The following is a 15,186-nucleotide window of genomic DNA, read 5'->3' as shown; positions in this document are numbered from 1 at the left end:
GGACAATGCAGGGTGGGCAAAGGTAGGTCAATAGTAATGAATCATACGATAATTAACAAATAGCTCTGGCTGGTTTGCTCAGTGGTCAGAACGTTGGCCCAAAGACTGAAGGGTCTCAGGTTCAATTCCTGGTCAAGGGCACGTACCTGGGTTGCAGGTTCGATCCCCAGCCCTGGTCAGGGTCGTGTAGGAGGCAACCAGTTGATGTGTCTCTGTCACATCAATGTTTCTTTCTCTCTCTAAAAAAAAAAATCAGTGGAAAAATATCCTTGGGTGAGGATCAACAACAACAAAAACCAAATAAATAGTAATACAAGCATTAACTCTCTGTTTCATGTACACACAATTGTAAACCTACTTTTGCCCACTCTTGTCTATACTGGGGTTTGACTCAGAGACAGGCTTGTCTGGGGAGGTGCCCTCCACACAGTACAACCTCAGAGGGGAGTCCTGGTCCTTGGCTCAGCCCGTTTTCCACTGGGTGTCTGCTTTGGGGGCAGGATCCCTCGCCTGGTTCTGCTTTGGACTCTGAGACGTTGACGTGGTGAGTCACTTGCATGATGGTTTGGGGCTTTGACCACACCCGCGATTCCTACTCCGCCAGAAATGCCAACATCGCTGTCTCTGCCTCCTGGAGCCCTCCTGTGCAAACCCAGCTGGGCACTTGACCCGAGGACTGGGGAGGGGCACACCCTCAGCTGCTCCCTCGGGTCAGTGGATGTGAGTGCCCCTTGACACCATCACCTTCCCCTTCCACATTCCTGCCAGGACACCCCCCACAGCCCCAGCCGCCCTACCCTGTGCAGTGGGTGAAGTGTGGTGCCCGGTGTGCCTGCTGCACAGCCTCTGTCAGCTCCACTCCTGAGCCCACCCACACGGCTCTCCGCTGGGGCTTCTCCTTGGCAGGTGTGTTCCAGGTGTGTGACCCCTTGGAGCCTCACTGCCCTTAGCCTGTGGCTGTGGGGTCCCTAGGAACCCACTGTTTCTGCAGTCGTGACGGGATCTGCCCAACATCGGTGGCTCACACTCAAACCTGGTGTCTGAGTGGGTAGGCGGGCGGGGTGTATGTGTACATACATATATGAGTGCTGTGCATGACTCTGCATGTGTGTGTACCTGATGCACATGTGTACGTGTGCACGTGGGTGCACCTCTGCCTTTATTAGCCTCCAAATCCTCACTATTGTATTTAATCCAATGTTGATCATTTCTTGCAGCAATATTTTGTCAATGTCATTGTGTTTGACGGTCGACTATAATTTGCGAGTGTTTATGACATTTCCCGAGCCACTGCTGGGGATCGTGGGTGGTCAGTTTGGTAAACCTGGTATAGACCAAACGTTGAGGAGCAAAACTCTGTGATTTCCCCAACCAACCCATCATCCCTGTGCCCACGCTCTCCCCAAACAAGAGAGCATTTCATTTGGAGAATTCGGAAACTCTCCTCGAGGTTAGGGTGACAGGCCCCAGAAACCAGGCTGGAAGACCCTGGGACTGCGTAAGGGACAGAGGTGTGGGAGCCAGAGCAGCCTGTCTGGGGCGCGCCCATGCACGCTCGGCTCCTGTTCTGACCACATGCGTGGGACAGGCCCAGCGTCTGCTGCGCTCCGAGGCGTTTGCTCTCCACCTGACTCGTGGGCGTGAACCTGAGCACGGGTGGTGTCCGGCAGGCAGCTGTTCTGTGACGTAGCAGGGATGTGTCAGCTGAAAGGCAAGATTCCCATCATGGCTATTGATCAGGGACTTGCAGGAACTCAACCTCCATTTGGAAAACCTGTGTCGTTGCCATGGCCTCAGTTTCTCCCTCTGTAAAGGGGGTGTCTGATTGTTCCTGCCCCAAAGGGCACCGAGAGGATCCTACAGGCTGGCACGGGCAAAGCCTTGGCACAGTGAGCACAGGAGGGTCACGGGCTGAGCTGTGTCCCAGGTCCTGTGTCGAAGCCCTAACCCCCAGTCCTCAGAATGTGACTATATTTGGCCTGGCCGGGTAGCTCAGTTGGGTAGAGCGTCATCTTGATACACCAAGGTTGTGGGTTTGATCCCCAGTCAGGCACACACAAGAATCAACCAATAAGTGCATAAATAAGTGGAACAACAAATCGATGTTTCTCTCTCTCTCCTCTCTGTCTCTAAAAATCAATAAATAAAAATTTAAAATTAAGACAAGAATGTGACTCTCTTTGGAGATGGGTCTGGGCCTTAAATCAGTGTGACTGGTGTCCTTGTGAAAAGAGGAGATCAGGACACAGACACACGGAGGGATGACCAGGGGGAACTCGGGGAGCAGGTGGCTGTCTGCATGCCCGGGAGAGAGTAACCAGCCCGCCGACACCTGGGTCTCGGACTCTGTCCTCCCGGCCGGAGACAATGCATGTCTAGTGTTCGAGCCCCAGCCTGTCGCACCGAATGAGAGTGCCCCACTGACTGAGACCGTAGGTACTCAACAACGAGAGCAGCTACAATGCCCCGTCTCCTAGGACTCTGATGTTTGAAGTGTGGCACTCCATTCCCCAAGGGCACCCAAGACACATTCCTACGTGCTTAGAACTTTTCCTACGCACATTTGAAACACATTTCAGAAAGATAAATATTAGTGTGCTTTGCTGCTATTGAGAAGTACCAGGGCATCTGTTTTGAAAACAGGTGTGTGGTTCTGTTCCCGGAACACCGGGCTTCGCCCTGGGGGAGGGGTCAGCAGAGCCCCGGTGAGTCCTGCGGTCAGAGATTTAGCATGAGGTGACCCAGGAGTCCTCCTCCCAGTTGCCCCAGGTTAGCTTGCGCTGGGGGCAGAATGAACCCAGTGCCTTTGATAATGGGTTTATTTGGCTTTGTCTCGAGTCCGCCACTGCGTGACACGTGTTTTGGGGCCATAGTGCCGGAGGGCACGTGGAGGGGCTGGTTTGTTCCTGCCTTTGCCTGTGAGGCCCCCGAAGAAGCCGCATGCTCTCCGTCAGCTACGAGAGAACCCAGGGTCCCTGCTCCTGGAGCAGTGAGGGGAGGGCCCGGCCAGGGGCACCGAGTACTTGGGAGCCCACCCCCACCCTCTCGGGGCGCTCCCTCCGTTGTCCAGGAGAACTGGGAGGAGAGGTGGACTGGGCCCTGGTTCCCGAGTCCAGCCACATGCTCTGTGGCCAGATGGGCGACAGAGACCAAGGACGGAGCCTGCAGCTAAGAGGTAGAAGAGAAACCACAGCAGAAGGGAAGCCCCCAGAGAAACTGGTCCAACCTCAGCTGGAACTGGGAAGCAGGACCTGCTCTGCTGTCAGCGACACAGAAAACGTAGTTCAGACCAATTCTAACCAGACTGTGTTCCTGCCAGGAGGCTTTCGGGAGAATCCGGAAAGATCAACAGTGAAAAGTGGAGGGATGACGAGACACACGGTCATCTGTGCACATCCCGGCGGAGGGGCCGTCTGTGATGGGGCTCAGCAGAGGAAAAGGCCAGTTGGAATGAGTAAAAGTCCAAATACGGAAAGTCGGAAACAAAGCCAGCTCAGGACTGCGGGCCGTCTGCTAACTCATGCCGGAACAGAGCTCCGCTCTGCACAGGTGCCGGCCACTCTGCACAGGTGCCTCCCATTCTGCACAGGTGCCGCCCGCTCTGCACAGGTGCCGCCCGCTCTGCACAGGTGCCTCCCACTCTGCACAGGTGCCGCCCGCTCTGCACAGGTGCCGCCCGCTCTGCACAGGTACCACCCACTCTGCACAGGTGCCGGCCACTCTGCACAGGTACCACCCACTCTGCACAGGTGCCGGCCACTCTGCACAGGTGCCGGCCACTCTGCACAGGTGCCTCCCACTCTGCACAGGTGCCGCCCACTCTGCACAGGTGCCGCCCACTCTGCACAGGTGCCGCCCACTCTGCACAGGTACCACCCACTCTGCACAGGTGCCGCCCACTCTGCACAGGTACCACCCACTCTGCACAGGTGCCGCCCACTCTGCACAGGTACCACCCACTCTGCACAGGTGCCGCCCACTCTGCACAGGTGCCGCCCACTCTGCACAGGTACCACCCACTCTGCACAGGTGCCGCCCACTCTGCACAGGTACCACCCACTCTGCACAGGTGCCGCCCACTCTGCACAGGTGCCTCCCACTCTGCACAGGTGCCGGCCACTCTGCACAGGTGTCTCCCACTCTGCACAGGTGCCGGCCACTCTGCACAGGTGCCACCCACTCTGCACAGGTGCCGCCCACTCTGCACAGGTACCACCCACTCTGCACAGGTGCCGCCCACTCTGCACAGGTGCCACCCACTCTGCACAGGTGCCGCCCACTCTGCACAGGAGCCTCCCATTCTGCACAGGTGCCGCCCACTCTGCACAGGTGCCGGCCACTCTGCACAGGTGCCGGCGTTACAGAAACGGGCCTTGTCATCGGCACAGCAGCTGCAGTCACTGCCCGTTTCCCGCTACAGAGAACTGTGCTGAAGAACGTCCCTTGTCTCGTTATTTGTCTGGTGGCTGGTGTCCCTCAGGCCACCCCAGCTTGGTGGGCAGGAGGTAATGGCGGGCGTTACAGGTGTGTGACCCCTTGGAGCCTCGGTGGGCTCTCCCAGGGCCTCAGGGGCCTTCGAGGACTCCATTATCCTGGTCTCTTCCGGAGAGCAGAGGAGGGTTCCCGGGGGTGGCCGTCCCCTGCCACTGCTGCTGGCTGATGGGCTCCCTGTGATGACAACGGTCACTCTTTCAATCACTCATTCATTCCTTTGTTTGTTCACAACAAGCTTTGACTGGGATCCACCATGTGCCGGCCCCAGGGAGGGACACCATCAGCCATGTGCAAATCATCAAGTACTTGATGGGTGAGGACAGTGAGAGACAGGGGTGGGGACGGCGGCCCCTCGGCTCTGTTGTCAGGGCATCTGAGAGAGACGGAGAGACTTGGGACCTGGGACACCCTCTGAGTAGAGGGCAGGGCAGGTTGGCATGGGTTGGGCGAGTGTGGCAGTGGGGCGTGAGGGGAGAGTGGAAGACGGGCGGTGGGGTGGAGGGCAGAGCCTGTATGGCCTGAAGGAGCACAGAGGGTCTGGCCTTTTTGATTGGTGCTCAGCCTGGGTGGGTGGACGGGCTCCACAACCTCCTGAGCTCGCTGCAGACATGCGGTGGATGTGGGGTCCTGGCAGATACGTAAGGCAGGGCCTCCCCCTGCAGGAGGCTCCTGTGGGTGTCCTGGGGGGTCTCCAACCTCCTCCCTCCAGCCCGAGAACATCCTGTGCCCTGTTCCCTGTGGCTGGCCAGGTGGCGATCCCCCGCAGGCAGGAGGCAGAGAACGCCCCTCCCGCGGCCTCTCCCTCCCCGCTCCGGGGGGACCTGCTCACTCTCCCCTTGTCAGCCTGCTCATGACGCACACACGCAGCAGCAGCCCGTGGGGGCACATCTGCTGTCACTGCCTCACTACTGCTCCTCCTGGCTCTTTCGTGACGTCCCCTCCCAGGGAGTCCTGCCACTTTTTTTGTGCCATGGGGGGCAGGACACACAAAGTCAGGTCCCCATCTCCCTTCACAAGAAGTTCAAAGTCCATTTCAACACGAACCTGGCAGCCCCAGCTGGGACGCCCACGCAGGCCGCTGGGCACGCTGGCTCTGCGTGACCGGCTCTCCGTCCCCCGAGGACAGCAGATGTCTTCCCTCCCCGCCCCGGGCTCTGTGGCGTTGCCAGTCTCTTCTGAGGAGCAGTGGCCCCCGGCCTCCTCGGATCTCCTTGAGATGCGGTTTTACTCCAGGTCCCAAGTGACCTCTGTGGCTTCAGCTGGGCTCCCAGAGCTGGCAGGAAAGGGAAGCAGCTCATCACAGACAGGGGGAGGCAAGTGAGGTTCCCCCACTTCCTTATGTCCAGAGGACGCTCTAGTCCAGCTCGGGTGGGACCCTGCAGGGGCGGGAGGCAGCCCTCCCTGGTGTCCGTAGGCTGGCTGCCGCCCGCTGGGGACCACCTGGACCACTGCCCGCACACAGGCGCTCCCTGCCCCTCAGAAGCCCGGGGCGAGAGGAGAGGAGCCAGGGGTGGTGGTGTCCGAGGAGCAGGGAGGAGAGGTCGAGCCAAGGCGGGAAGGGGCAGAGAAGGCTGCTCTGGGCAGTGTCCAGGGTGGATTCTGCCAGCAGACCTGTGGGAGGTGGGAGGCTCAGCTCTCCCGAGTCCTGGCCTGTGTCTCCACTGCAGCCTGTTGTTACAAAGCTCCGCGGCCTCTGTCGTCTCCTCCAGGGTTTGCTCTCAAGGGCAAGGGTGGGCTGGGGAGCTGGGTTCAGGTCTGTGCTGCAGCCCCAGGACGGCAGGGCTCAGAAAGGCTCCACGAGTGAGCTGGTGGATACTGGAGGGCCTGTGACCCATAGGGAAGTCGGGGACTCTACGGGGAGGCCTCCTCCCTGGGCCAGCTGGTGTGGGGACCACACAGAAACGATGGCGTGCCAGCTTCCTAGGGCTGCCCTAACAGAAGAGCACAGATATGATGACTTAAAACAGCAGAAACGTATTCTCTCGCAGACCCGGAGCCGGCGGTTCTAGATCACGGTGTTGGCAGGACCGCGCTCCCTGAAAGGCCCGGGGGGGTCTGCTCCATGTCCCTCAGCTCCTGGTGCGACAGGCAGCCCCGGGCTTGCAGACACAGCACTCCCTGCTCTGCCTCCACCAACGGCTGGCTTCTCCCTGCGTGTCTCTGTCTCTGCTCTTCGTGTTTGTTGATGCTCACCCCTGCATATATATTTTTGAGAGAGAGAGAGAGAGAGAGTGAGTGAGAGAGAAACATTGATGTGAGAGAGATATGTGGATTGGTTGCCTCCCACACCACCCTGACTGGGGCTGTAGACCGAACCTGCAACCGAGTTATGTGCCCTGGAGCAGAATCGAACCTGCAACCCTTTGGTCCATGGGCTGATGCTCTCACTGCTGAGCCAAAGGGCCAAGGCTGTCTCTTCTCTTCGTATGAGGAACAGCCGTATTGGACTAACAGCCCACCTCACCCCGGTCGGACCTCACCCTAACTCATTACATCAGCAATGATGCTGCATCCAAATAAGGCCACAGCCACAGGTGTCAGAGGTTAGGATGTGGGCACATCTCTTGGGGGGATGCATTCAACCCACAACAGATAGAAGATGGTCGCCTCCCTTTGGGAGTCAGACCAGGCTCAAACGCAGAGGGGGCCCTGGAGGTGTGGCCGGTGTCTCCGTCCTCAATGACTCGTCACCCAGAAGTGGCCTGTGCTGGACATTTTCTGGCAGCATGAGGGGAACACCAGTACAGTTGTGCTGGCCTTGTGCCACACAGGCTGTCCCGAGGGTCACCAGGGCTGCCCACCTTTGAGGACGAGGAGCAGCTGTGGGCATTATGTTGGGGACCAGGACACTGTCTGCTGTGCTGGCAGCCCCAGGCTCCGCGGGTCCTGAAAGACGGGCAGGAGAACCCAAGACACTGCGCCATGAGCCATCGTGAGGACAGACACCCAGACTCACGGCCTGCCCAGTGTCCGGGCCCTGCCCAGTCCGGTGGGGGCTGCACGGGGCATCTAGGGAACCGTCCGAAGCGGCCGCACGCACATGGCATCAGCTGCCGCCCGGGGGAGGCTGAGTGGAGCTTTGCAGAGCAAACTCAGGCTTTTCTCACCACGGAAGGGAGAGGAGACCTGGATGGGGTGGGGCAGGCCCCGCCGCCCGCCACCGCGTGTGGACAGAGTCAGCACGGCCCTCGGTGGACGGCTCTGCCCTCGAGTGCACAGCCCGATCGGCAGACAGCCCCATCGCAGCCCCACCAGGGAAGACTGGAGGCAGACCCCTGCTGCCGGCGCCACACCCTGAGCACTGTCCTCGGCCCGGGCAGTCAGGGTGCCCTGATGCTCGGACGTGGGCCTTCCTCCTCTGGAGTGGAGGGTGCCTCCCTCCTTCCTCCCACCAGCCCAAGGTGAAGCCCCAGGCTCAGGTGGACACAAAAGACAAGCTCGGTCCATAAAGATCTCCAGACCCTGGGAAGCCCTGACAACATCCTGAGGACTCCTGAACCCAGACCAGCCCCAGCATCACCCGGGGGGGTGTCCCCCTGCAAACGCACCCCTGGGGGTACATGCCAAGTGCTTCCTCTCCTTCAAAATGGACACGAGACTTCCCACTTCCCAGTGAACTGCCTGGCACAGAGGAGGGAGGGGCCTCATAAATGCATATTATGATTCATAAAAGTGTTATGCCAGCAGGGCTGCAGGTCACGTGCAAGGTGACCTTGAACTGAGGCTCTATAGGAAACGACCAGTCAGGGAGGATGGGCCTTCGCTGAGCCCTGGGGTCCCTGGGGGCGAGCCCGCTCCACCATCAGTCTGGAGGCCCTGGCCCTGTGGCTCTCCTTGGCTGGTGACTTCCTGGGACTCCCTGTCACAGACCAGAACTGGTTCTACTGAGTACAGGGCCGGGCGGGACAGAAGCTGAACGCGATGTACCCAGGAATGCAAATGACCCTGTTGGAGGAAAAAAAAAGGGAAGGGCACAGCCGGAACTGGCAGCCCCGCACGGTGGCTCAGCTGGTGTGGAAAATTCCCCTGCCCTAGAGTCAGCTCTTCTGGTCTTATTTTTGGAGGAGGTAGGGAGGGGTGTCCCTGATTAATGAGACCTGTGGTCTAACCAGGCCTATGGGACAGCTGCTCTGTCCACCTCAAGCCTGCAGACCTCCCTTGACCATCCAGCTATGATAAAATGGGGAGCCCCCTGCCATGGTGACCCTGCTTTCTACCCCCGAATTTGGGGAACGGACTTGGAGAAGCCAGACTGCAGAGGGCAACACCAGCCTCTCTGCCAGGGCCCTGATGGATGCCGAGTGCTGGGATCTGAGGCCTTGGGGGCCCGGGCAGGGCTGGGGAAAAGGGCTAGGACAGTGGGAAAGAGGGGGTGTCCCTGAAGGAGAAGCACCAGAAGAACCACTTTGCTCACGCCCAGCCCCCAGGACCAAGGAGCCTCCTTCAGAGGAAGCTGTGAGCCTGGGGGGACAGAGCTCATGGCGGGGATGGGGAGGCCTGGGTATTTGAGCCGAGAAGCAGGGTTGGGGAGTCCTCAGTCTGACTGATGGACAAGCCCTGTGCCACCAAGGCTCAGCCCTTGGGACCTGGAAACTCAGAGGCCCAGGTGCAAGTTTCAGCCCAGCGGCAGGAGGGCCAGGAGCTGGAGCCTGGCGGGCTCACCCTGCAGGGGGCTGAGCACTGGCGTGGGCGTGGCCTCTGCCTTCTGCAGGGAGGTGAGAGCTAACACCGCTGACAGCACAGCGGCGGTGAAGTGGCCCGGGGCCAGCCAGGGGGCGAGCCCGCTCCACCATCGGCACTTGCCGAAAGTACACGTTGACACGAGGGAGGACAGACAGCCACGACACAGCTGAGTGTTCAGAACCTTCTCGAAGGCTCCAGCTGCCCAGCTGAGATGCGAACAGCCTATCTCCACGGAGCTCCCTTCGCGCTCCCCCCTTATCTCAGAAGTCGCTGAAGGTTACATTTGAATCAGATAAAGATGCTTCACATTTTTTTTTTTTTTTTGCCAATAAGAACCACAGATATTTTAATATCATAGAGTTGATACAGAGATCTCAAAACATTGTATACATGAATCACTACTTTGATATTATGGACATTATTAGACCTGCCGCTGTATCCTTTTTTTTTTTTTTTATTAATTAATTTATTTTTGTTACACATGTTTTTCCTTTTTCCCCCATGGATTCCCCCCTCCCCCACCCTCCCTGCCTTGTCCCCAGCTTTGTTGTCCATGTCCATTGTGCATGCACACATGCATATAAGTTCTGTGGTTTATCTCTCCCCTACCACCCCCTCTTCTGGGGATTGTCAGTCTGTACCCCACTTCCACATCTCTGGGACTACCCCATTCCTCAGACTGTTATATTCATTATATTCCACAAATAAGTGAGATCATATGATACTTGTCTTTCTCTGCTTGGCTTGTTCTCTTAGGATAATACTTTCTAGGTCTCTCCATGTTGTCTCAAAGGATAGGAGATCTTTCTCACAGCTGCATAGTACTCCATTTGAATGGCCCAGGCGTCTCCATCTCCACCTCTGAGGTCTTGTTTGTGGTATTTAAATGAGATGCAGATGCGCTTTGAAAGCAAGCCCTGGGCTGTAGGAAGCCATCCCTGCTGTGAGCAGCACACCCCCATAGGCCACGCCCTCTTACCTTCCAGACCCCTGAACACTTGAGAAGGAAACACCACCTCAGATGTTACACGGCTTACGTGCAGGATTCTCTGTCCCAGCGAGTGAGCGTCCCGGAACGAGCTCCTAGTTCGGTACATGGCCCTCCCACCCCGGGCTGGGGGAACAGTGTTTCAGGGCCCCAGCTGGGGAATGAAGAATGAAGTTAAGCAGGTTGGACCGGGAAGGAGGCACAGCCTTTTCTAGTGTCTGAATTCCCCAGAGGGCTGTGAGCGTGCCGCCCCCTTCCATCTCGCTCCTGGGACCACAGAAACGGTGTAGGACCCTGAGTTGTACACAGAGGCTCTGTGCTGACCTCCTCGGACCCAGGCCCACCCTTTGGAGATGAGAGGAGCTTCTGGCAGGTGGGAGCACTGGCCTACAGCGGGGAAACTGCCCTGGGGCTCATGGGCCCCATTCCAGGGACTGTCCAAGGACACCCCAGCCTGGAGGACATTCCCTAGAATGTCCATGCTTCTCCTCCCAGGGGACCTTCACACCCCAAGCAGAAAGCACCTCGTTTCTTCGGGTTTCTCACAGCAGAGTAATCCCGGAGTTCCTGGAATGAAATTTAGGAGTTTATAAAATAAGACCAAGAGGCGGTTCCATTTTAAATTTATTGAGAACTCTCCACCCTGTGTTCCACAGTGGCTGCACCTGTCTGCAGCCCCACCAGCAGTGCACAAGGGTTCCCTTTTTTCCACATCCTCACCAGCACCTGTTGTTTGTTGATTTATTGATGGAAGCCATTCTAACAGGTGTGAGGTGATACCTCTTTGTGGTTTTAATTTGCATCTCTCTGATGATTAGTGACGCTGAGCATTTTTTCATATGCCTGTTGACCATCTGTATGTCCTCTTTGGAGAAGTGTCTATTCAGGTCCTTTGACCATTTTTAATTGGATTGTTTGTCTTCCTGGTGTTGTGTTGTATAAGTTCTTTATATACTTTGGAAATTAACCCCTTATCAGATGCATCGTTGGTGAATATCTTCTCCCATACAGTGGGTTGCCTTTTCATTTTGTTGATGGCTTCTTTTGCTGTGCAGAAGCTTTTTAGTTTGATGTCATCCCATTTGTTTATTTTTTCCTTTATTTCCCTTGACTTTTGACCCAGCTGTCTCCCTTCTGGGAATATATCCTAAGAATCCCACAACACAAATTTGAAAGAATATAAGCACCCCTATGTTTATAGCAGTGTTATTCACAATAGTCAAGATCTGGAAACAGCCCAAATGCCCATCAGCAGATGAGTGGATAAAAGAGCTGTGGTACATATACACAATGGAATACTACACAGCCATAAAAACAGAAGGAAATCTTAGCTTTTGTGGCAGCATGGATGGACCTGGACATTATTATGCTAAGTGAAATAAACCAGTCAGAGACAGACAAATACCGTATTATCTCACTTATACGTGGAATCTAATGAACAAAAGAAACTGATGAACAAAGTAGAACCAGGGACATAGATACATGAACAGACTGGTAGATGTCAGGGCGGGGAGGGGAGCGGGGCGAGGGGGACTCATGAAGGAAGGTGAAGGGCTTGACCGAGGAACATATATGCATAAGCTACAGACAGAGACCGTGTGTGGTGATGGCCCGAGGGAAGAGTGGGGCTGGGGGCTGGGTGGAGGAGGGCAAAGGGGGGGAAATGGGGACATCTGTAATAGTGTCAACAATAAAACTAAATAAAGTAAAATAAGACCAAAGGTTAAACTGCTGACGAGATGGTGGTTGGTGGAAAGGTCCAGAAAGAGGTCAGCTTGCGGCCTCTAATCTCTGGTGGAAGATGGACTTGCTGGGGGAACACTTCGGGGCCCCACAGAACCAGCACACGAAGCTGGGAGACTCCTGGGGGCCTTCTCTGGCTGGATTCCGGGGGCAGGGGTTGGGGGGCAGCAGGGCTGGTGTCTAAGGCACAGTCGCGGGCTGAGCAGGTGGTGTAGGCACAGTCCTCCCTCCCCAGGTGGTTCCAGGAATAGCCCGGCCCTTTTCCGGCCGGGACTCAGCTCCCCCAGGGGAATCAGAACCCACATGTCCTCAGCCTTGTCTCACAACCGGTGTCTTTCCCCAGTGGGACCTCATGAGTTTTCAGGTCCCAAAACCTTGGGTCGTTCAGACTCGACTGTTCCGTGCAGACCTCCTGAGAGCTGCTCAGATCCTTCTCCGCGCGAGGGACTGTCTGTGCGGCCCTGCCTTGCTGCTCCTCCACCTGTCTCTCATTTGCCCTGAAAATCAGCCCCTCCTGACCCTGCCTCCCCCACCTCTCCATTCTGACCCACTCAACTGGCTTCTGTCCCCAAGTGCCACCCCGCCCCGCCACCCCTTGTCCCAGAACCCACAGACGTGGGGTCCGGAAGAGGACGGGAAGGCTCCACCTGTCTCCCAGGCAGGACCCTGTGTACTGAGGCCCTCAGCAGCGGTGTGGACTCGGGGACACTGGCCATGTCTGCAGACATTTCGGTGTCACAACCTGGGGCGTGGGCCAGGCTGTGTGCTCAGCAGTCTCCAGTGCTCAGGACAGCCCCCAGCACAGGCTTTTCTGCCGACAAACCCTGACCCGAAGCCACCAGACACCTGAGTGTCAGGCCAGGTGTGCGGACAGGCCCTTCCAGAGGAGCCTAGCTCCTGTGACCGAGGAACATGTCCCTTCGGGTGGGTCCTCCTACCAGACAGAACCTGGCCCATCGTGATGGCTGGTGGTCTCGTAATGTAAGGCAGAGGCCCTTCCGGAGGTGGGTGATGCCCTCTGCCTTCAGTGTCCAGCAGGGGAGGTGGCCCCACTGCAAGGTCCGGCTGCCCTCCACGCAGCCCTCACGGTGGGTGGTCTCTGCGCTGTTCTCATCCTCGGAGCTCAGAGGGCCATTTCCCGCCTGCCGACGCTCTGGTTTTCCTCCTTCCCGAAAGGGAACCACAGTGGGGTCAGGGGCTCTCATGCTCTGGAGGTGGGTGGACACGAGGGAGGTGATGGGCCCTCGTGTCGCTGTGTCCTCCCCTGCCTGGGCCCTGCTTGGCCACAGTCAGGTATCGTTTCCTGCTCAAGGGTTCACAGACCAACTAGCAGGGGGGTCCTGGCCGAGAGGGTCGAGTGTGGTCGGGAGGTTAGCATCACCAAGCGCCGTGTGTCTGCTAACAGCACGCTGAGCTCCTCCACACCTGCCCCTGCTGCACAGGGGGTCCTGGGGGCCGGCCTGGCTGCGCCGGGGCCACGGGGCTGCCCAGGAGGGCACACAGGTAGGAGCCAGGGAGCCTGAGGTCTCGGCCTGTCCACGCGACCACAGCCCTCCCCGGGGCAGTAGACGCAGCTTCCCTCGGCCCCTCCCAATCCCTGCTCTAGCAAAGGGGTGTCGGTGGGGGTGAGGGCAATCAGAGGAACCCACCTGTCCCAGCGTGGTGGCGAAGGTTCTGCTCGGCCGCGGCGGAGGCCGTGCGGGCTCTGTCCTCTCTGAGCCGGGAAGCCTAGGCCTGCGTGCCCGCCCTCGTGGGCAGGGGCGGCTTCCCCTCGCCCGCACCGTCCAGGGGACACTGGTGGACACACTTGTGCTACTTCAGTCTGCTTGCTCTGTGTCCCCAGGGGCCTTGCCTGACTCCCCTCAGGCTCTGGCTCCTGGGAGGACCTGGAGGAAGTTGGGGGGGGCTGCCACAGTGACTGTCCGCAGTCAGCCCTGGGCTTGGTGCCCTGTCCTGGGCTGGGTGGTACCGCTTCCTGCTGCCGCCGCCTTCGGGGCTTCCGTTCGGGTCGCTGCCCTCGAGCTCTTTAGTTGGACCCTCTGGGTGGAATTCTGCCTGTTGGGACACGGTGGCAGGTGGCACAGAGGGCTGGGGGGGCGCCAGGGAGAGGCTGCTGAATGGGGGAGTCTCACCTGCACTGGTTTTGAAAACACACATTTCCTTTGCTGATTATACAGTTGAGCTGAGCAGTGAGGTTGGGCAGGAGCTAACTAGTCACAGGAGGGGGCAGCGTGGGAGCCGGCAGGCCTTTCAAAAGGCCTGAGGTCGTGTTTGGGAAACCACGGGAGGTGGGTGGCTGCGGCCGGGGAGAGAGTCCTGTGACCCCCGGGCAGCAGAGCACCCCACCCTGTGAGCCTGGACCTCCCACGGGCTCGGCACCTCAGCCTGGCGGCGGGGGGGGGGGGGGGGGGCAGGCCGAGAAGAGAGGGAGAAGCTTGCTTTCGGGGGCCTGGGTGGGAGCATCCCCTTTGCACAGTGGCAGGGGCTGGGCTGGCAGCTGGGAGACTGAGAGGGCAGGAGGGACGTGGGACAGGACTCGAGGGCAGATGGTGACAGAGAGGGGACACTGAGACAGAGTTGGGCATTTCTCTGTTGGGTGACTTATTAAGGGGACCCAAGGCTTCTGGTTTGGAACATGATGCCATCCCTGACAGGGACAATGGGCTTGGGGCAGGGGCCCATGGGACCTCCAGACGCAGGGCTGGGAAGCTGCTGGGCGTCCACTAAGGAGCCAGCCACCCCAGGGGACACTGGTTGCCGGCCGGCTGAGCCCACCCCATGACACAGGCTTTGTTACAGACACTCACCTGCAAGGAACCGGAGCCCAGGGGTTGCCTGGCCTGTGTGGGGTCTGCGTGTGCTGTGGGCGGGGCAGGGATCCAGGTGGCCTGGACTGTCAGGTGTGGTTCTCAGCCTGCCACTGGTCCCCAGGAAGAGGGCTGTAGAATGGCCGCAGACCCCAGAGGGTGGAGGAGGGGGAGTGTGCACAGAGCAGAGGGATAGGGGCCCAGACGGTGGGAGGAGTGCACAGAGCAGAGGGATAGGGGCCCAGCTGGTGGGGGGGGGTGCACAGAGCAGAGGGATAGGGGCCCAGACGGTGGGGGGAGGGTGTGCACAGAGCAGAGGGATAGGGGCCCAGCTGGTGGGGGGGGGGTGCACAGAGCAGAGGGATAGGGGCCCAGACGGTGGGGGGGGGTGCACAGAGCAGAGGGATAGGGGCCCAGACGGGGAGGGTGTGCACAGAGCAGAGGGATAGGGGCCTAGACGGTGGGGGGAGG

The 15,186-nt window shown here is 58.6% G+C and overlaps 1 pseudogene; it reads right to left on the bottom strand.

The window, feature by feature from the left end:
• Positions 1 to 7,114: 7,114 nt before the first annotated feature.
• Positions 7,115 to 14,590, bottom strand: LOC118617623 (annotated as a pseudogene).
• Between the last annotated feature and the right edge of the window lie 596 nt (positions 14,591 to 15,186).

Source organism: Molossus molossus, unplaced genomic scaffold, assembly GCF_014108415.1.
Source record: "Molossus molossus isolate mMolMol1 unplaced genomic scaffold, mMolMol1.p scaffold_m16_p_5, whole genome shotgun sequence".
Taxonomy (NCBI): domain Eukaryota; kingdom Metazoa; phylum Chordata; class Mammalia; order Chiroptera; family Molossidae; genus Molossus; species Molossus molossus.
The sequence above is the reverse complement of the archived record's forward strand: the minus strand, read 5'-3'. Positions and strand labels throughout refer to the sequence as shown.